The following is a 22,621-nucleotide window of genomic DNA, read 5'->3' on the forward strand; positions in this document are numbered from 1 at the left end:
ATGAATTCAGGAAGAAAGTATACCGGGCAAATCGTGGGATGATAACTTGTTTTTAGACGCACACAAGATAGGTGTTTCCTACTCAATGCACAAAACCGAGTTACACAGAATACGAAACCTTGAGGATCTAGAAAACATATGCTTAGGACCCTTGGGAACCCAGGTCCAAACTTGTAAAGGTTGTTAATTAGACACCATATCTGTTAACTCAATCGAACACCATTAACCTGACATATATGCCATTTCAGTTCACGGAACAGAAAGTACTTGAAATTCTTTCGTTAAAATCTTCACTTTTGGCTTCTAGCCAAGTAGATGTTTGCATCTCTACTCCCCTTAAAGTAGTTGCATCGCTTTGATTTTTCTTCGCTAAGAGCGAACACACATTTGCTTCGATACTTGGTCATTACCTCATACTTATTGTTTCATTACCTGGAAACTCACATGTTACGCGTGCACCATCTGCTACGCATACGGTTTCATTTCGAACGCTTCATTGAAATTCGAATATTATGTTGCTAAATCTAACTACTGGTTTGTGATTCGAATGGCCTACATTACTGTAACGGTTGACTCTTTTGCTATCAAGTCAACACACTCTCTTGAAACTTCTTTTATTTTAAGTTACATTCATGGTTTATTTTTGTAACCATGCTGAGTTTTCCCTTATTGGTGCATACGTTTATTGTCGAGTTACGTTGAAACTAAGTTCAATTGCTTGAACTTATCCATTTCACATGTTTTGATTTGAGATGCCATGTGATGTATTGGGAACATCACATTCAAATATTCTTGCAAAGGTTCTTTTGTTTCAAGACATAGTGGACTCGATTGGCCTACGACTCCACTAAATCATTTGTTGATTTCGATACCTTGCGGTGATACTTTCACAGAATTGAAGCTTGCGCTAAGTTCGTTACGCACCTCATACACGGATTTGATTATTTATTGACTTGCACTAAATCCGTTTTGTTTATCATGATTAAAGCAGTCTCAACACGATTGTGTGTTAAGGCAATGGTACATAGATTCATTTCATAAGCTCAATGTACCTCCTAACGATAGTTTCATTGTCAATCGAATACCTTGCGGTACTTAATACTTTTCACCTTCGATCAAAAATAGTGGCTTTTTGGTATTTCATATTTAACTGGAAACTTTACAACATTGCGTAAATCAAGTCTTCAGATTTTCTCGGTACACGTTCATTTGATTTCGGGCACGGTAAACATGTTTAGTCACAACTATTATTGAATCTCGTCATTATGACACCTTGCGGTGTCATTAGCTTGTGCTAATTATGGTCAAATGTTTCACACAAAACTACTTACACTTTTGTTTGACTTGTCATATAAACATTTCTGATGCAACTACGAATTAAAACAAATACACCAGATTCGCTTGTACCTCACTCGGTGTATTTTCGCAATTCGAGAATGTCAACACACAAATCCTCACCACTTATTATTTCAAAAGTTGACAGGTCATTTTCATAATACTATCGCATCCAAATCATTGATTTTGAGTTCATATAGCGGAGGCTACGGGTTGTGAAAACTCGTTTGCCTATCGTGACCGATTGTTTGAGAATCCTATTGGACAAAACTCCTCTTTTGTGGAACCCCTGTAACTGGATTACACTAGACTACACGTCAATACGACTTATGCCTTTGACATTAAATGCTAAAAGCACATACCTTTTACCCATTGGATTCGTGTTGTTATATATTCTTGGACTCACTTGATGTGAATAAGGTTTGATTTGATTTGGTGATTATCTACCTCAGTACTATTCATATACATACGTGCATAACGAAACCCTAAGGAGTTAAGATAGTAAAACTTTCGAGGACGAAATTTTCTTAACGGGGGGAGAATGTGACAACCCTCACAATTACAGGTACTGTATAATTAATTAATTCTAATTATGTGCTTAATAACTGTGCTTGATAACAACTGACACTTTAAACTGCTTACTGATTTATGTTACAAACATACATGTGCAACACTTTACATACAGTCACTCCATTTATTTCATATAGACTCTTAGTGACAGACCGGATGCACAAAACACAGTTAGCACAATGAGCGGATAACTCAGACACATGCTGACAATGCCAGCACATAGACAGACACTATATTGAGGCAAGTATGAGCCAGGGATAGAGTACTACACCAGTATGGATTGTAGGGAAGTAAGGACCATAAGACTGTGTCACTAGGTGATAGTTTGAGTGCCGGAAAGTGCCTAAAACTCATTTTAAGTACAGAATTCTGCATTTTCATCAACAAGTCAGCTTTTAACATACTCATATTACACAGAGAACTGACTAAATAGTCCTGAATGCTTTCCTAAGTGTTGGAATTAAAATTCGTTACAAAAAGATGCATAAAAGACACTATGCAGTACAATTAAACGCTTTAACGGAACGATACGTAACCGAACAACCAGACATTACCCGGGACACCAAAATTTTGTCAGAAACATTATTTTATTATTCTTAAGTAATCATGGTCACAAAAAATCCCCACACACTATAGAAACATGACATACACCCACTATTCTAGAAAATACACGTAACCTCCTAATTATTTACCTATTAGTTACCAAAATTTTACAATTTACCCCCCCCCCAAACCGAATCTTCAGCCAAATCATTACCATATATTTTGTTGAGATTTTATTCCTTGTAATCTTCATTTGATTGGACCACCTTATTTGCTACACTTACCAAGATATTACAATGATGACTAGTAGGATGGGCTAGAGATTTATTCCATCATTGCATCTTCACCAACTATTTCAACCCACCATTTTTCTCACTTCTCTCCCTCTCATTTTCAGCTGCCCACATCTGAATTCATCACCATCACTTCGACCTCCACTCCTTTGATCCATCTTTAAGTCTAAAACAAGTGTTAGAAAGAAGCCTTGTGGAGTTTGGAGTATTAGAGCCTTGAAGAAGCATCACCACTTGCATTCTCACACCTCTTTCACCATCATTTCTTGTTCACAAGTTCATCCCTAGCCCTTGTGCTAGTAGTAAGTCTTCGATCTAGCTCATGAATCATTTCTACGTTGATTGTTCGAAACATTGTTGTTTGAAGGTTAAAAATAACAACACAAAGAGAAAGTGAACAAGGAACCTAAACACAAACTTATATAATGATAAAATCTGGTTGGATTATGTTGGTATAAGTATGCATGTTGTTTGATCATTGATTTCTCGATAAACCCGTTGTTAGAACAATCGTTGATGCGTTTTTAGTAACTTTTACGTTGCAAACAGCTTGCTGATTGGTATTTGCAGCCAACTTCAACAGGCTGTAACTGGACCATTTTAAATCGAAAAAACTGATTTTCTGAAGCCTAAAATATGCATTTTGGAATAACTAAACAAATGGCACTGGAATCGTAATTTTTCGAGACCGTTTACTATTTTTAAGGGACTGTTTTTGGACAGCAGCTCAAGCTGCATTTTTACTGCAGAAAAAGTGTGTCATATTCGGAGTCATAACTTGAAACCTGAGTAAAATCGACTCATGGAATTTTTACAGTAGTTGGTCACCGTTGTCACGATGACCCTCCAAATGAAATTTCATTAATCGGACTTACGGATAATTTTTAGTGAATTATTCCGTAAACTGCAATCAGAAAGTAACAAATCTGATTACAGTCGGGTAAATAAATTTCTATAAAATATTGGCAACGAACTGGACTCTGATATTTTTACACAATAAAACTTGGATCGTATGAGTCATTCTGTAAGAATTTGGAAATTTTTGGAAAAGTTTAACTATTTTATAAAAATCCTCGAAAACAGTCCAGTTTTGAGTGATGAAGCTGAAATAAAGTAAGTAATGCTTTGTATGTCTATATGTCGGTTTGATTATTGAAAATGAACTACGGGATATACGTAAAAGAAAATGATATGCTATGAAGCATGGACACCCCTATTTACAAAGGAGACTATGGCGAAATTTTCCGAAAATCCTAACACTTGATAAATGCTTTTGAGACGGGTGTTTACTAGTATACTTTAGATTTTGTTTTCAAAGATAAAACTCGTCATAATATTTATCACAAAATACAAAGTATCGAAGGTTGGTTTCATACACGAATATGGTTAAATATATATATTCTCTAAAAGGGACTTAAAAATATATTTCCGACATCCCATCCTTGGGAAGGAAACGCATATATAAGATACTTTAGAAGTATTGATACTAGGATATGGAATGAACAAATATTCAAACACGGCATATGATTAAGTTGAAATACTAATTATTTTGACAAATAATTATCACTCGAAATGATATAAGAAACGTAACTCAAAAACATAAATACTGAGGCAAGGCACGGCCCGTTCGTCTAACAGACCATAGTACATTGTAGGGAGTCGTGTTTGTTGAGGAGACTTGAGTTACAAGCACAGAAGACGCAATACAGTGAGTTCATGCCCCCCTTTTCTCTTAACTATTTTCAGTTTTACACCTCGGGGGTGAAATTCATGTTACAGGCATTTACAGACATTTACAGACATTTATTCATATGGTATGGTTAGCTTAAGGAGGGTTTTTATTACGCAACATGTGAGTGGTGGGCATAACACTTAAGGCCATTAATCCTCGTTGTAGGACCGAGGGACATTAGTGATAGATCTATTTGGGTGTAGCGAGCCCCACTCCTGAGTCCGCTGAGTGGACCATGAGATGACTAAGTGCTGACGCACAAATCCGCTAGGTTTGAGTCTTCCTGCATCGCTTCACACTTATCGTTGGCTTTGCAACCCAATGGTGGTCTCTTTTTCCTTAATTGCTACATACCAGGGATTTTTATACATACAGACATTTTTACAAAGGTTTATACATACTCACTTATACATGAACTCGCTCAACTTTTGTTGATTTTTCAAACTACATGTATTTCAGGGAATTAGTAAATGGATCTGGCGGGCGTTGGAGTTTTTAAGCTGCGTTGTGAATAAAGATGTCATCCAAGTCATTAGGGCTTAGGAGGCGTATCTTAATCCTGGACGAGATACGTGGTCCTAAACTCGGGGTTGTTTTAAAATCTTTTGTTGAGTCTTTTTGAACTCCTTAAAACATGCTATGGTTTGTGACTTGAATTTGGTCTCGTCATTTCAGACAATTATGTTGTACTACTTTTAAACTTACATTAATGGATGTACATTTACTGGTTTTATCATATAGTGTTGTTATGATCATATGCAATGATATTAAGAAGTCACACCAATAATCACGCTTCCGCAAAAGTCAGGGTGTGACAGCCGACTCTATCGGCCCGGCAACGTACGACTTCAACCGGTGACCATTCACCTTGAATATAACGCCATCTGCATTCTCTATTGCAGCAGTACCATACGGAAATACCTCTTTAACTGTGTATGGTCCTGTCCAACGTGAATGAAGCTTTCCTGGAAATAAGCACAACCGCGAGTTGTAAAGAAGAACAAGATCACCCGCATGGAATTCTTTGTGGTCCTTCAAGCGTTTATCATGCAATCTCTTCGTGCGCTCTTTGTACAATACGGAGCTTTCATAAGCGCGTTGTCGCAATTCTTCCAATTCATGAATCTGGAGAAACCGGGCTTCACCTCCGGTTTTTAGGTCAAGATTTGCGGTTTTTAGAGCCCCCATCGCTTTATGCTCCAACTCCACCGGTAAATGGCATGCCTTTCCGTAAACAAGCCTGAAGGGAGTAGTCCCAATAGGCGTCTTGTAAGCCGTACGGAAAGCCCACAATGCTTTATCAAGCTTATCCGACAAATCCTTGCGGTTTGCACCTACTGACCGCTCAAGGATTCTCTTCAGCCCCCGGTTCGTGACTTCCACCTGCCCGCTTGTCTGTGGATGATAGGGCGTGGATAAACGGTGATGCACACCGTAACGGGACAAATCTCTATCGAGCTGAGTATTGCAAAAATGCGTCCCTCTGTCACTGATAAGCGCTTTCGGAGCGCCAAACCGGGCAAACAAGCTTTTCAAGAATCTCACGACCACCCTGGCGTCATTAGTGGGTAAGGCTTGTGCCTCTGCCCACTTTGATACATAGTCAACTGCGACCAGGATGTACTTATTACCTCGTGAGGGGGGAAATGGTCCCATGAAGTCTATCCCCCAGATATCAAAGACTTCACAAACTTGAATCCAGTTCTGAGGCATTTCATCACGTGCGGATATGTTTGTTGCCCTCTGGCAGGCATCACACGCTCTAAACTAACTCTGGGCATCATGAAATATAGTAGGCCAATAAAACCCGGAATCCAACACCTTCTTGGTGGTAAAGTTGGCTCCATGGTGGCCTCCGGTAGGTCCCTCGTGACAATGGCGCAGAATATTCGTCGCCTCTTTCCCAGAAACACATCTCCTGATCACCTGATCAGCACCAACCCGAAACAAGTAAGGGTCATCCCAAATGTAGTGCTTGGCATCCGAAAAGAATTTCCACTTTTGCTGGTGAGTCAACCCTTTAATCAGAATCCCGCAAGCAAGGTAGTTCACAAAGTCAGCGAACCATGGCGACTCATCGCATATCTCAACACTCATCAAAGACTCGTGTGGGAAGTTGTCATTTATGGAATCCCAACACGTGTCCTTGATGTCTCCATGCTCTAACCGAGATAAATGGTCAGCCGCTACATTCAACGCACCCTTTTTATCTTGAATCACAATATCGAACTCCTGCAGCAACAAGATCCACCTGATCAGACGCAGTTTAGCGTCCTGTTTGCTGAAGAGATATCTGATGGCTACGTGATCAGTATACACAACGGTTTTCGAAAGCACCAAGTACGATCTAAATTTGTCAAATGCGAAAACAACCGCCAAGAGCTCTTTTTCTGTCGTGGTGTAATGCTCCTGAGCGTCGTGAAGAGTCTTGCTCGCATAATAGATTGGGGGAAAGTGCTTTTCTCTATTTTGTCCAAGAACGGCCCCTATAGCGTAATCACTCGTGTCGCACATAATTTCAAACGGTAGACTCTAGTCTGGTGCAACTAAAATAGGGGCCTCTATCAACTTTTGCTTGAGAAGGTCAAAGGCTCTCAAGCAATCATCTCCTAATATGAACGAAGCGTCTTTCTCCAACAAACAGGTCATGGGTCTAGCGATCTTTGAAAAATCCTTGATGAATCGCCTATAGAACCCCGCATGACCAAGAAAGCTCCGTATCTCTCTCACAGAGGTGGGAGGCGGAAGTCGCGAAATGATGTCAACTTTAGCTTGGTCGACCTCCATACCAGCATGAGAAATCTTATGTCCCAGAACTATGCCCTCCTTCACCATGAAGTGGCACTTTTCCCAGTTCAGGACCAGATTCGTCTCCTCGCACCTTTTCAACATCTTCTTCAAATTTTCAAGACAATGATCAAAGGAATCTCCAAACACCGAAAATTCATCCATGAAAACCTCCATAGAATCCTCGATCATATCATGAAAATTTGCAACCATGCACCTCTGGAAGGTCGCCGGTGCATTACACAACCCAAAAGGCATCCGCCGATTGGCGAATGTGCCGAAGGGGCAGGTAAAGGTAGTCTTCTCCTGATCCTCAGGAGCAATAGGAATTTGGAAGTACCCTGAGAACCCGTCCAAGAAACAGTAATACAACTTCCCCGACAGACGTTCCAACATCTGGTCGATGAATGGAAGCAGGAAGTGATCCTTACAAGTAGCATCGTTGAGTTTGTGGTAATCAATGCAAACTCGCCACCCAGTGACGGTACGGGTAGGAATTAGCTCATTCCTATCATTTAAAACTACAGTCATACCACTTTTCTTAGGTACGACCTGCACTGGACTCACCCACACAGAGTCAGAAATAGGATAAATCATCCCGACATCCAACAACTTAATCACTTCTTTCTTCACTACATCTTGCATATTTGGATTTAAACGCCTCTGATGCTGTGCACACGGTTTGTACTCGTCTTCCATCAGAATCTTGTGAGTACAGAAAGAAGGATTGATACCCTTGATATCCATGATTTTCCATGCAATGGCTCTCTTATGAAGTCTCAGAACCTCGAGAAGCTGATTTTTCTCATCCTTTTCCCATGATGCCGAAATTATGACCGGTAAGTGACGCTCCTCGTCCAGAAATGCGTACTGGAGATATGGTGGGAGTTCTTTCAACTCCAAAGGCGTCGGATCTTCAACCGAAGGTTTTGCTTTCTCTTCTTCTACATGGCCAATTTTTGGAAATCTCTCCGAACTCTGGGAACCATCGTCACCAATCTGATAGACTGGCTGCTTGAAATCGTGGCCCTCCTGCGTAACGCCAATCAGGTCCCCACACGACAGACGTGTGTCCGGATCAATCTCATCAATAGTGCCTTGCAAATGAGAGCACACACATGCATTGACAATGTCGACATAGTAAAGCATGTCATCGTGACTTTGCGGATGCTGCATCGATCTTTTTATATCAAAAGTCACGTGCTCGTCATTTACTCGAAGCGTGATTTGGCCAGCTGCCACATCAACAATCGTCCTCGCTGTATTGAGGAAAGGGCGTCCAAGTATTAAAGGCACTATTGAATCTTCGTCCATGTCAAGAATAACAAAATCCACGGGGAAAACGAATTTATCGATTTTTACAAGCATGTTTTCCACAAATCCACGCGGATACTTTATTGAGCGATTTGCCAACCGAATGCTCATTCTAGTGGGTGACGACTCACCCAGATCCAGCTTAGTAAAAACCTTATATGGCATAAGGTTGGTACTCGCTCCCAAGTCAGCCAATGCATGGCTAACAGACATGTTTCCAATCAAACACGGGAGCGTAAAACTACCCGGATCTCCCATTTTCGTGGGCAGACGGTTTTGCAGAACGGTGGAACAAGTTTCATTCATCACCACGCATGATATATCCTCGAGCTTCTGTTTATTCGAAAGGATGCCCTTTAGGAATTTCGCATACTTTGGCATCTGGACCAAGGCTTCAACAAACGGTATATTAATGTGTAGTTGCTTAAACAACTCAAGGAACTTACCGTATTGTTCTTCGTTCTTCTGTTTCTTCAGCCTGCCTGGATAAGGTACTGGTGGAGTGTAATCTTTGACTGGCTCCTGGACTTGTGTTGTACTTGCTGGGCGTAGCCTGGCTTGCACCTCGTCCGGTGTGTCAGTCGGGACCGCTTCAGTGATCGGTGATGAGTCTGATATGATGGGTCCGGTAGTCTTTCCACTCCTGGTCATGATTGCATTCACATGCCCACCCGGGTTTGGTTCTGTATTGCCCGGTAGACCACATGTGGGCCTTTTAGACATCATCTGCGCCAGCTGACCAACCTGATTCTCGATATTCTGAATCGAGGCTTTCTGACTCCTCATTTCTCCCTCATGGGAAAGAAAACGATCCTCGCTCTGTTGGTAGCGTTTTTCAGCCAACTGATTCGCACTCGAGGAGTTAGTAAGAAGCCGAGCCATCATATCCTCCAGCTTGGAACTAGACTGAAGGGCATGCTACTGGGAGCTACTCCCAGTGCCCTGATTCTGATACGAACATGGACACTGCTGGTAAGGTTGGTTGTATTGCTGGAACTACTGACCCTGCTGTGGCGCTGGAGCACGCTGAGTGAACCCCAATGGGTTTTGATTACCTGTATTCGCTCGCCACCCAAAATTTGGGTGATTTCTCCAACCGAGATTATAGGTGTTGCTGTAGGGCTTGTTCTGCGGCCTCACCTGATTACCCACAAAATCCACTTCTTCCTGGCCCTCATACACGACTCCCTGAAAGCATGCACCAGGCTCATGTGACACTCCACACTGGTTACATCCCGAACCAGCTTGTGCAATCATCTCGGACTTATTGAATTTCGCTGCAAGAGCCGAGATTTGTGCAGTAATGGCTGTGTAGTCATCCACCGCGTGTGCTCCTGCGCGAGACGATGATGATGTTTCCCGGCCTCTATCTCCTTCCCGGCGTGAGCTGGATTTCAACGCAGCTTTTTCTATGATATCATACGCTTCAGTCAGCGTCTTAGTTCCTAGATCGCCTCCTGCGTTCACGTCTAATCGCTCCTGTGTGTGGTAACTAAGCCCCTGATAGAATGTCAAAACCAGTTGTCTCTTGGAGAAGCCATGATGTGGAACATCTATCAACAAATCTTTAAATCTCTCCCAGGCCACGTGCAACGACTCTCCCTCGTCCTGGCGAAAGGAAACAATCCGGTTTCGTAGCTTGTTTGTGCATAAACTGCTCCGCCAACTGATTCCAGGTCCTGATGGACCTGGCTGGAAGTGACATAAGCCAAGCTCTAGCTTTGTCACGCAACGAGAAAGGAAACAACCTCAACCGAATTGCATCCTCCGAAACACCTGTAATCCTAAATGTCGAACAAATAGCAAGAAAAGCAGCGATATGCCTCCCGGGATCCTCATGCTCACGCTCGTCAAACTGTACTGAATTTTGCACCATGTTAATAATACTAGATCTAATTTCAAAAGTAGGTGCATCTTTAGTAGGCTGAAGGATACTCGGCTCCAGGCCTGCCCTTCCGGGCTGATTCGTCTCATTCAAAGGTCGCTCATCGTCCGCTATGATGCCTCTTTCTTCATCCCCTAGGCTTTCGTCTTCAGAAAGTATCACCGGCTCGTCAATCGCGTTTGCAATGCATTGTGCAATGACACGTGACCTTTCTCGCAGCCTCTTACTTCTCCTAAGATTATGCGCTGGTTCGTCAGCCGGCTCAGCAACAGCGGGCGCGGGAGTTGAGGACATCAACCTGCAAACGAAAATTTGACACAATAAATATTTTATTAATATAATAATGCTGTTTTTTTTTTTTTGCTAAAAAGAAACAGAATATTATTTTAAATGGGCTGAAAAATTTATAAAAATACGAAAATGGGCCCGAAATTTTATAAAAATTAAAGCAATGAAAAATAATCGAATCGGCTAGTGTAAAACTAATTTTTCGAAGCCGAAAACTCAAAGAATAAATGAATAAATAAATCCGGATTCGAACAAATAAATGGAACAAAAATTTACAAGTGTGCAAAATAATCACGAAAACGAATAAAATGAATTAAAATCAAGAAATATTAACAAATAAATAAACAAATAAATAATCAAGAAAATATTCACAAATATAAACAAGTATATACGCCGATAAAATAATAACTTGGGTCATTCCTAAAGCTCGCCATTTCCCCGGCAACGGCGCCAAAAACTTGACGTGTGCGCGACTACACAAATTTTTACAATGAAATTACACACGATTTGGTTTTAAATTTATAAAAGTGATTATTACTTTTACATCAAAACACACACGAAAGAGGCAAGTGTACCCCGTCATATATGTAGTAAAGTATTGGTAAGAACCAAGTATCGATCCAAGGAAATGGGCGGAGAAATAATACTGGACCTTTGTCACTAAACTACCGGTAAAAACATAAGTTGGTTGATTTTTAATAAACTAAAGTAAGCATAAACGAATACTTATAAAACATAGTAGATTTCAAATACTAAAATAGATAAATAGTCAACTAAGTCGGTTTTGGCACTAGAAGCATTCGGTCAATTGTCCATTTTTAAGACAATTAGTATCCCTTTCGGGAATCCTAATATGACAATCATTCGGAAAGCTAAAAAGATAAACACACTTTAACCACCTAAAATTGTTCTTTAACGTGCAATTGATAAATGTCTATGAAAATCTCTTAAAAGTAAGTTAGTCATCCGTTAGGAGTTTTCTAACCTCACTTAAACAAGGAAAGCGACACCGATAAACACAATGCAACCACCGAGACAAGCATAAACTAGATTAAATCGCAACCGAGTTCATTTTACAAATCTTGCACATAAATTCACCAAGATAGCAATTTTGGCCTAAACTACTAACTAAGCTAACAAATCATGGCAAGAATTCATAATAACACCATTTAACCCGTTAAGGTCCTTACGTGACGGCAAGCTTTCTTGATTAACAATAATTACATTTTATTAAACAACTAACCATTTCTAGTATCATGGTGCCCACATTTTAACCAAGCTAAACTAGTTAACCAAGTTTAAAGTTTACTAATACATGATTAATTAAGCTTCATTTTTCAACTATCTCAACTAACCAAGTACCAACCATCCAACACAATTACATATAATCAAGAAATCAATATTAATAACAAGGTTGCAAACTAATCATCAAAGATTAACATAGAAAATACTTTCAAATGTCATTACAAACAAAGATTAACATACTAATGGCTATAATCAAGCAAGGGATTGTTGTGTTTTTGCCCAAAGGCTACAATAATACATAAATATTAATCTAAATGCTTGAAAGATTAACCAAATTCTGGAAAGATTAGAAAACCAAACCATAAACAAGCATAAGATTAAGAATCTAGAAGATAACGAAGCTTATCGGCACAATGTGGCTTGAATCCGGGTGAAAGCAGAAGCCTCCGGAGCCTGAAAATCGCCAGAATCGCTCCCAAAATGTCTAGAGTTACGAGCAGAATGTTTCTGCAAGTTTTTATATAATTTCGATCTCGCACCGTCGTGCATCTAATCGCAAGACCGTTCACTTTTTGAATTATTGGAGTTACTGTTCATGACATCAGCAGAGTTGACTGGTCTTCGGTCTCGCACGACCGTTCTTCCTGAGGCACGATCGCGTTTTCAGGATCATGTTGCACGGACTGCTGCACTTGTAGTGCATTGCCGGGCTTTGGCTGAACATCAGATCCGCACGGGGTGCAATCAAACGCACGCCCGTGCATTACCGGAATATGCTTGGATGCCGAGTCGCACCCTCGTTCACTGCCGAACTGTGCTGCATTCGTCGGAGATGCACGGTCGTGCATTAGGTCGCACGACCGTTCCACTTGTCCAGGTCAGAATTCTAACAGAATGTCCGCAGCTTTGTCATTTCGTCCGGAAAGTCCTCGTTTTCACTATCATCTTGTCTGGTATGCTGTTTTAGGCCTGTAAACAAAAGTATACATGATTAAGTATCCGAATGACGGTTTTACGGCCGAAAACGCATAAAATGGGGATAAAATGGGAGACTAAAATATGTGTAAATTAGCGAATATCAATAGCATATCCCAGATTTTGAATTTTTAATGGTATTTCATTAAAAGAAGTTGTTTTATTTGAAGCGCACATTAGCAGGGTATGGAATAAAAATCTTGTTGCAGGAGGGAAGAAACCTTTTTGTAAGGTATCCCTCTTCATCATTGTGTCCGCATACCCTCTTTCAATGAAGTCAATTTTTAACTCATTTTTTGGAAAAGAATTTTTACCTTCTTGATCATTGAGTTCAAAGACTTCTGAGATGGATTGTGGTGTGATTTTGATAGCTTTACCCTTTAGAGAAGAGTTAATGGTAGTGACAGTCTCACATTGTTTTTCAAGGGTTGCATTTCCCCAAAACTCTCTTTGGGTCGCCAAGTAAATTGGTGCATCTGTTATTAAAAAAGTTTTGTACATTGAAGCAGAGATGGTATCAATGATGGAGTCGAAAGCATCGGTAGTGCCGGGTTTTGTGAGAAGACCCAGAAGATTGTGAGATGTTTTATGTGGGTTTCAATGGGTTTAGCCTTTTGAGAGGCTTCTTTGGTAGATGATTTTGAAGTGGATTTTGTAGAGGGCTTCGATTTAGTCATTTTGAGAAAGACGATCGAAGAAATTTGTGAAGGAATTTGATGAAATGTGAAGAAAACTGCTTTGAGAAGAGAATTTTTAAGAGTTCAATTCGACAGTAAAACCCTGTTTGGGGTTTAGAAAGGGGGTTTTATGGAGAAAAAGTGAGTGCTGATGTGGCAGCGGTTACAAAAGGACTGACCACTATGTACTGTCCACGTGCCATCCCCTGATGAAGTGAAGGATAGTACTTTTATGAAAACTACTGATGAAAGCAGTGGTTGCAACAGTAATGAAGACAGTGGATGATTTTTACTATCAGTGGATAGCATATCAGTGGATACAACACTGAATTTGAACAACAGTGCTTATCAAAGGAATATGGGAACAGGGGATGACTTCCAGCAGTGGACAGACTTTTGAAGTAGAGCAGACTTTTGAACTCATCAGTGGTTATGGCAGACTTTTAGGATTTTAATGAAAATTCATTTTTAGCTATTTTAAGGATGGATTTTTGATTTTCTGAAAACATTTTAATGCTTTTATTCATAGAAAACAGGATTTTGCCTGTTATTCCATGTTTAGCATGCCAATCCTAGAGATCAAGCTTTCAAAGGTGGATGTGTCTAATGCTTTGGTTAGCATATCTGCCAGCTGATCCTTAGTTGGAACATGATGCGGAGAAATCAAACCTTTTTCATAGCAATCCCTCACAAAGTGATGTTTGGTGTCAATGTGTTTGGTGGTTGAGATGATATTTTCTGCTGCCTGGCTGTCCAACATGAGTGGTGTCTTCAAGGCAGTTATACCAAAATCCAGTAACTGATTTTGAAGCCAGAGCAGTTGGGCTGTACAGCTTGCAGCAGCTATATATTCTACCTCAGCAGTGGATGTGGAAACAGCTGCTTGCTTTTTGCTTTGCCAAGACACTAAACAATTGCCTAGGAATTGGCACCCTCCTGAGGTGGACTTCTTGTTTTGTCACATCCAGCAAAGTCACTATCTGAGAAACCTGAAAGCTCAATTTTACCATCAGCTGGATACCAGATACCAAGTGTGGGAGCACCTTTGAGGTATCTGAATATCCTTTTTACAGTAATAAGGTTTGACATTCTAGGGGCTGATTGGGATCTTGCACAGACACATGTTGCAAACATGATGTCTGGTCTAGATGCAGTTAGGTACAATAAGGACCCAATCATGCATCTATATAAGGTCTGATCAACCAAATCATCCTTCTCATCAGACATGACCATATTATTGGTTGCAATGGGTGTACTGCATGGCTTACAATCATCCATATGAAATTTCTTTAAAAGTTCTTTGGCATATTTGCCTTGATGGATAAAAGTGCCATTTTGCAGTTGTTTTACTTGGAGACCAAGAAAACACTAGAGTTCACCCTTTGCACTCATTTCAAACTCAGCTGTCATGAGCTGCCTAAACTCTTCACACATTTTGTTACATGTGCTTCCAAAAATGGAGTCATCCACATAAATTTGGACAATCATCAAATCCTCCTGTCTCCATTTTAAAAACAGTGTTTTATCAATTCTGCCTCTGGTGAAACCAATGGAAAGTAGAAAGGTGGAAAGAGTTTCATACCAGGCTCTTGGTGCTTGTTTCAAGCCATACAAAGCTTTATTTAGCTTGTAGACATGATCTGGATTAAATGGATCCTCAAAGCCTGGAGGTTGACAAACATAAACCTCTTCTTGAATCTTACCATAGAGGAATGCACATTTAATGTCCATTTGATACACCTTGATGTTGTGGTTGACAGCAAAGGCCAGAAATAATCTGATAGCTTCAAGTCTTGCTACAGGGGCAAATGTTTCATCATTGTCAATGCCCTCTTCTTGTCTGTAACCTTGAACCACAAGCCTGGCTTTATTCTTGACAACAATGCCCCTTTCATCAGTTTTGTTTTTGAAGACCCACTTTGTGCCAATAGGACTTACATTCTCTGGCAGTGGTACAAGCTCCCATACTTGTTGTCTTTTGAACTGTTGGAGCTCTTCTTGCATGGCTCCTACCCAGATATTGTCTTTCAGTGCCTCTTGGTACTTGACTGGCTGATGGAGTGATAAAAAACCAGCAAAAAGACAAATGTTTTGGGATTGACTTCTTGTGAGCACCCCTTCATTGATGTTGCCAATAATTTGGTCTAGTGGATGAGATTTCAAGAAGATTAACTCTCCTTGGTATGGTATGATGGCATTTGTTGGTGAAGGCTGTAGATGTGTATCATCTGAGCTAACTACTGCTGGTGACTTTGATGATCCAGCAGTGGCTTCAAAAGGTGGTGGAATAGGAGGTAATGGTGTGGACACATGCTGACTTTTATCCACTGTTTGGGGACTTTTGTCAGTAGTGTTTGATGTTGTGGAAGCAGTGGTTAAGGGGCTACTTTGGTCAACAACTGTTGAGGTAGCAGTGGTTGAGCTTTGACAGCTGTTTTGAACATCTGCTGCTCTTCCCATTTTGAGAGACTTTTGAGGGATGATGATTTCATACCCATAGTCTGGTGTTGAATCCTCTGATGGACCTGCACTGTTAGTCTTGACAACAGTATTTTCAAAAGTGAATTTATCAAGATCAAACAAATCAGCAGGATTTGCTGGAATTTTCATTGATGAAAGTTCATTGAACTTTACATTCAAAGTCTCCTCCACTGCTTTGGTCCATGTATTAAACACTTTGTAGGCCTTGGCAGTGGTTGAGTATCCCAGGTGATAACCACAATCTACTTTGGCTGCAAATTTTGAGATGGAATCTTTTAAATTCAAAATAAAACATGGGCAGCCAAATACTTTAAAGTATGAGATTAGTGGTTTGATTTTGTACATAATTTCATAAGCAGTCTTTTTGTGCCTGGGGTTGATTAAAACTCTGTTTTGGACATAGCAAGCAGTGTTTACTGCCTCTGCCCAGAAAGTTAAAGGCAAACCTGAGTCAGCAAGCATGGTCCTAGCATCTTCAATCAGAGTCCTATTCTTTCTTTCAACTACCCCATTTTGCTCTGGTGTTCTAGGGATGTTGTACTGCCTTACAATCCCTTTCTTCACACAGAAGGCATCCAACTCCTTATTTTTTAATTCTGTGCCATTGTCACTCCTGAAGACTTTTACTGGAAGGTCAAATTGCTTTTCAACCTGTGTCACAAAGTCTTGCAAAATGCCTGCAGTCTCATCTTTTGAGTGTAAAAAGAAAGTCCATGTAAACCTAGAGAAGTCATCAATAATAACCAAACAATATCTCTTCTTTTTGAGACTCGTGACTTGAACTGGGCCAAACAAATCCATGTGCAGCATTTGCAAACACTGGGTTGTTTTGGACTCTTCAATGGACTTAAAGGAGCTTTTATGTTGTTTTCCTTTTAAACAGGAAACACAATGCTCAGGACATGAAAACAATTTTTGTGGTAAGCCTCTTACGAGGCCATTTTTTGAAATTTCAGTGATTGTCTTGAGATTTGTGTGCCCCAGTCTTCTGTGCCAAAGTTATATCTCTTTGTTAGAGGCAGCTGAGAATAGACAGGCATCAGCTCTGGGACACTCTTTTGACATATCAACAACATAAACATTGCCACTTCTTTGAGCAATAAGTTTTGTTTTTCCACTTTTTATTATTGCTTCAATCTTTTCAACCATTTCTGGTCCAACAATCCTACAACACTCCTTTGTGAAGAATGACCCATACCCCTTATCACTCATTTGTGAGACACTCAGGAGGTTGAATTTCAGATTGTCTATCAGATTGACATTTTCAAATTTTACATTTCCAGACTGAACTGTGCCAAACCCCAGAACTTTCCCTTTACTATTATTCCCAAAGGATATATCACCCCCTCCATGGATTTTGAAATCTTTGAGTAGGGCTTTACATCCTGTCATGTTCCTGGAGCCTCCACTATCTACATACCAAAGACTATCTAAGCATGCAGAAGCTCTGTCACACCCCCAAAATCCACCTGCGGAGTATCACCGCTTGGGAGCGTGACTGACCAGGATCAAGCCACCAATCATATCGAACATGCAATTAATATCAAATATAATAAATGTAAACCAATCATTCAATACGATAGGTGTTCAAAACATATTCATAGTTTCAAGGTATAGCGGAAGCATAAGTACGAAAGCCCAAATGTGTAACATAAGTTTTAAACATAATCCATGCTCCACAACGACCCGCTCCTCCCTGTGCAAGCTCCATAAGTATCTAACGACCTGCAAGGCATGTAACAGAAGATCAACAACTAGTTGAGCGAGTTCACAGTTAACAGTTCAGTAATAGTATAGTGTGAGTAGTAGTATGTTCGTTCGTTATGTCGTGTATCGTATTAGTTTCCATCGCGGCCTCCCAGGCAGGTATGCGAAGATATTAGGGGGATGTTCATCCCGAGTATTCTAGACTAGATTTACCTGTATCGCGGCCTACCAGGCAGGTGTGCGAAGATTAGTAAATTACAGTTCGCGGCCTTCCAAAGGCAGGTGTGCGAAGTCAGTCATAATATCGCGGCCAACCCTTGGCAGGTGTGCGAAGATCAGTTCAATGAGTGTTACTAGTCTAGTCGTGTTCTTATCGTTAAGTTCTATCAACTGAGTATGTACAATAAAGTAATCCAATCCCATTCCCACCCTGGGAACCCCATGCCTTGGCTGTGTGAACTCACCTTGGTTTGCTCGGTATGCTATGCTCTAGGGTTTATCAAATGTCTAAGTCCGTTACCCACGACCTAGGATATATTGCACATGATATGATGTAAGTGTTTGAAATCAATTATCAATTAGGGTTTACAAGTCTTGGTGTTCAATCGACTGTGTGTGATAATCGATTACATACTCATCTGACATGGTTTGCACATAAACACAGTAATATACAATAATTACAGCAACATATGGTATCATATCATGCAGAACAGAACACAACATATGGTATCATATCATGCAGAACAGAACACAACATACTGTTATTGTATCATACAGTACACAGATGGTAAACTCAGATTATATCGGCATTAACACAAGTCATATTAAACATCATTGCAACGAAATTCGGATTAGTGATGTCTTTAAAGAAGGTCGGACTCATAACACAAGTTAACACATTAAGCAAGGCTCAACAGAGGAAATTGGACAACCCATGAGTTAACTCGGATAGGTTAACATCCACAAAGGTCGGATAAGAGTAACACCCCCCCTCAAAACTCGGACACGGGGTGTCCCTTCACAAAAGTCGAGCTAAGGGGAAGAAGGCCACAAACTCGGATCACTTGACAATAACAAACTCGGACCCATTATGCATAAGAAGCTCGGACAAGATTGGGAGCCCAAAACTCGGACCAATATAATAATCAAAAGTCGGACACTTAGCTACCACAAAACTCGGACCATATGGCCTTCTAAAACTCGGACCATATGTGTGTTTATGAAACTCGGACTCCACATTGTTAAAGCTCGGCCATTCATGTTGACACACAAAACTCGGACATCAAGCATAACAAGGACTTCGGACCTATAGCTTCTTATAAACTCGGACAAGGTGTTACCATAGTGAAACTCGGACTTGTCAAATTGTAAGGGAAACTCGGGCCATCTGCTACTTATAAACCTCGGACATCAAACAATACAAAAGCTCGGGCCTTTTGTGTATTATAAAGATCGGACTTCAAGTCTTATATATATACTTCGGACTATTCATAATGTTATAAAACTCAGACAATGTTCGCTTTATAAAACTCAGACATGTTCAAAAGTCGGGCAAGATTTCATGGTTAAAACTCAGGCAACTAGCAAACACAATTGAAACAGTTACGTTCTATCATTCCATCAGTTACGTTTTCATTTCTCCTTGATCGTGAAACCCTAATTACGAACATCATTCATCCAATTCATTCAACAGTTATATCATGCAAAGCATCTTGACATAAGCATACGATTACACCACTGATCAATATTATTTCACAATAATCATGATTCAATCAACATCCACAGAACTATCATATATGGAGACCTAGGGATTTTAACATGAATCACATAATCAAGGATCAATAACAATCAAACAATCACAAACAATGATTAAACAATTACCTTGATTCGATTCTAGATGGATTGGCAATCAAACTTGATGCAAAGAACTTGTGAATCCAAGAATGATGAGAAGGTGTTAAAGAGAGGATTAGAGGAGGTGAAAGTACGTGTTTTTGATTCTTTGTGAATGATTAGAGAATGATTAAGGAAAAGAATTAGGGTTATGAGTTGTTAAAGTTTCACTATCAACCCTAAGCACCCTTTAGTATTATTTATTACACATGTACACCATCTCATAACAATTTCATAATTTCACCACCAAGTTCATATATTTACCAGTTTCACAATTAACAAACAACCATGCACAATCAAACAATCAAAACATATATAATTCCAGGGCAATCAATTGTGCAAATAAACGACTAGTCAATACATGAACGTGCAATAAATGCGAAATAGAATCTTGGAAATTCAAGTTGTCACAAGCTCCCTGCACATGAAGTAGAAAGATTAGTTCATTAAGGTCTCCAAAGCCCATAAGGCTTTGGATGGGGTCTCAACAGTGTCTGGGATGGTGGCAGATGCATGGTCAGTGGTTAGCTCAGGGGTTTGAACATTTTTTTGGAATGTTTTTCTCTAACCACTGTTGGGGGTCTTGGCCAACCACCTGTTGATAACCAAAAGAATGCCTGTTCACTCTTGGTTTAGAGGGCTTTTTGTAAGCCTCATAAACATGTGGGATCCTTTGGTATGATTGTGACAACCCGGACTTTCAAGGTTAGTGCCAGTTCGATCGTGATCTTAAATTCTCATTATTCCTTTCCAATGTTTCCTCTCATGTTAAACTTGTTAGACGGTTGGGCCGATTATGCTTTTGGGCCGTCTACATCGTATATATGTTTCAAACCACACACACACATTACATTTGGGCCGCATGTGGACATCTTGGCACACGCATACGCTTAGGATAACTTTGTTAGTCATGGATCGGGTAAAGCCCAAGTGAGGGTGTGAGAATTAGGCCAAGATCTATTATTAAATCACTAAACATGCAAACCAATATTCATAACCAATATTCACAAAAGTAATTGATTCAATATTTGATAAAACTTATTAATTGTTCAGCACATGGCCGACATTAGACTCCAATCAACACCTAGTTGCATGTGAATTTTGATGTATTGCATTAGATGGGCCGCACATGTGCTGATGGTTTATTGGACCAAACCCAAACCGAGCCCACCTTTCCCCCTGTTATGTACGTGCATCATGATGTAAAAGATTCCATAACACCTTTGCAAACCCTACGGCAGTGGATCCCCATCCGAGCACCATCTTCTCTAGTCGAGTTCCTTTTTTTTGGTGATCCGATTTGTATAACTTGTCATCATAAGCTGATTTCTTGACACTCTTGGCCGAGGATATACATGTGGGTTAGTATTCGTAAACCGATCTGGATTGTTGTCAGTTGTGCTTATTTTGATTATATGTGGCTATGAGGATTAGAAGTAATATTAGGGGATTGTTTAAAATATTATTGAATTCTTTTATGACCGACTGCATTTGTATGATTTGACCTACTTGATCTACATGGATTGCACATGTAATTCTATATTGGTTTGAATATAAAATAATGAATATATATAGTCCACAAATGTGAAAGAATGATGAAATCTGATGTTTTCATAACTTGTTCATCGAATGGATACATGATAATTTTATGATGGCCGACAACTATGATCTTGATTATTTTCTATTGGGCCGATATTGATGAAACTGTGAATGATAAATTATGTTGAATGATTTAGATTATAATAATTGAAGCTATATCTGTGTTGATTGGTACCATGAAAATTCATTAGGCTATTGACTGTGATGATTGATCCGAAGCATATGATTGGTGGGGATAACTTTTGTTAAGATAATTAGGGTTGCAGGTTGTTCATGACGAAACTTGATGTTTCACCACACACTCATGCACGACGAAAGCTAGGGGTTCGAGTAATTGATGTTATTGTTCGGATAAGATGAATGACATGTGGGTTGTTAAACAAACTATATGACATATGTGAGGTTAAAGGAACTGTATGCTATGTGAACTATATGATATGTGTGAGGTTAAGTGAACTATATGATATGTGTGGGGTTAAATGAAACTGTGTGAATAGGAACGGTTATTATATTGGGCTGTACACAGCCGTATACATCGTTGGGCGGAGACGATTGTGCGACATGCAACTGGGCTCGCATAGGTCACGGCCTACTTGCATATCTTGTTGGGCCTTTGATTGTTTGGGTTAATAAGTGGACGAAGCACTAACCGCACCTCTACTCGTACATCGTACACTTTCACTTTGGGCCTTGTGTTGAATGAAGCATGGAATGTTGGGCTTTTGACTAGAAACGTGAATCTGTAATGTGTATTAACATTGTAAACTGAATGTCTTATGTGTATAGACGATGTGTGAATTATGAAATGTGTTGTGGCATGGTTTATGCGTATGTGAAACTAATTGAGTACGATAATCATAATAGGACTTGATTGACTACGTGTGAACAAGTAATTAATCTTACCGAGCAAACCACAGGTGAGTTCACTGCTCTTTTCTAAGCATGCGTCCCGGTGGTTTGGGACATCTGGTAAACGTTTCTAAAGGGAATACTGGGTAAACTGTTTATTTGGGATGTTGGTTATTGAACACAGTATAAATCATGTAAGACCCCATACATCTACCGTGTTGCTGAAGAAGCAACGAGGTATTTAGTTGATAGCGCTATTAGGTTTGGCACCCTCACACCGGGCCGAAAGGACGGGCGTGAACTAATTACCTGGACTTCATGACCAATGCCTAGTTAGAGGCATTGGGGTTGGGCATTCTCATCATGTACATATAAGACCCCTTACATCTATTCAAGGTTGTTTGATACCTTGACCTCATGACCAATGCCTAAATGGAGGCATTGGGGT

The sequence above is a fragment of the Helianthus annuus genome, chromosome 8 (genome assembly GCF_002127325.2).
Source record: "Helianthus annuus cultivar XRQ/B chromosome 8, HanXRQr2.0-SUNRISE, whole genome shotgun sequence".
Lineage (NCBI taxonomy): Eukaryota > Viridiplantae > Streptophyta > Magnoliopsida > Asterales > Asteraceae > Helianthus > Helianthus annuus.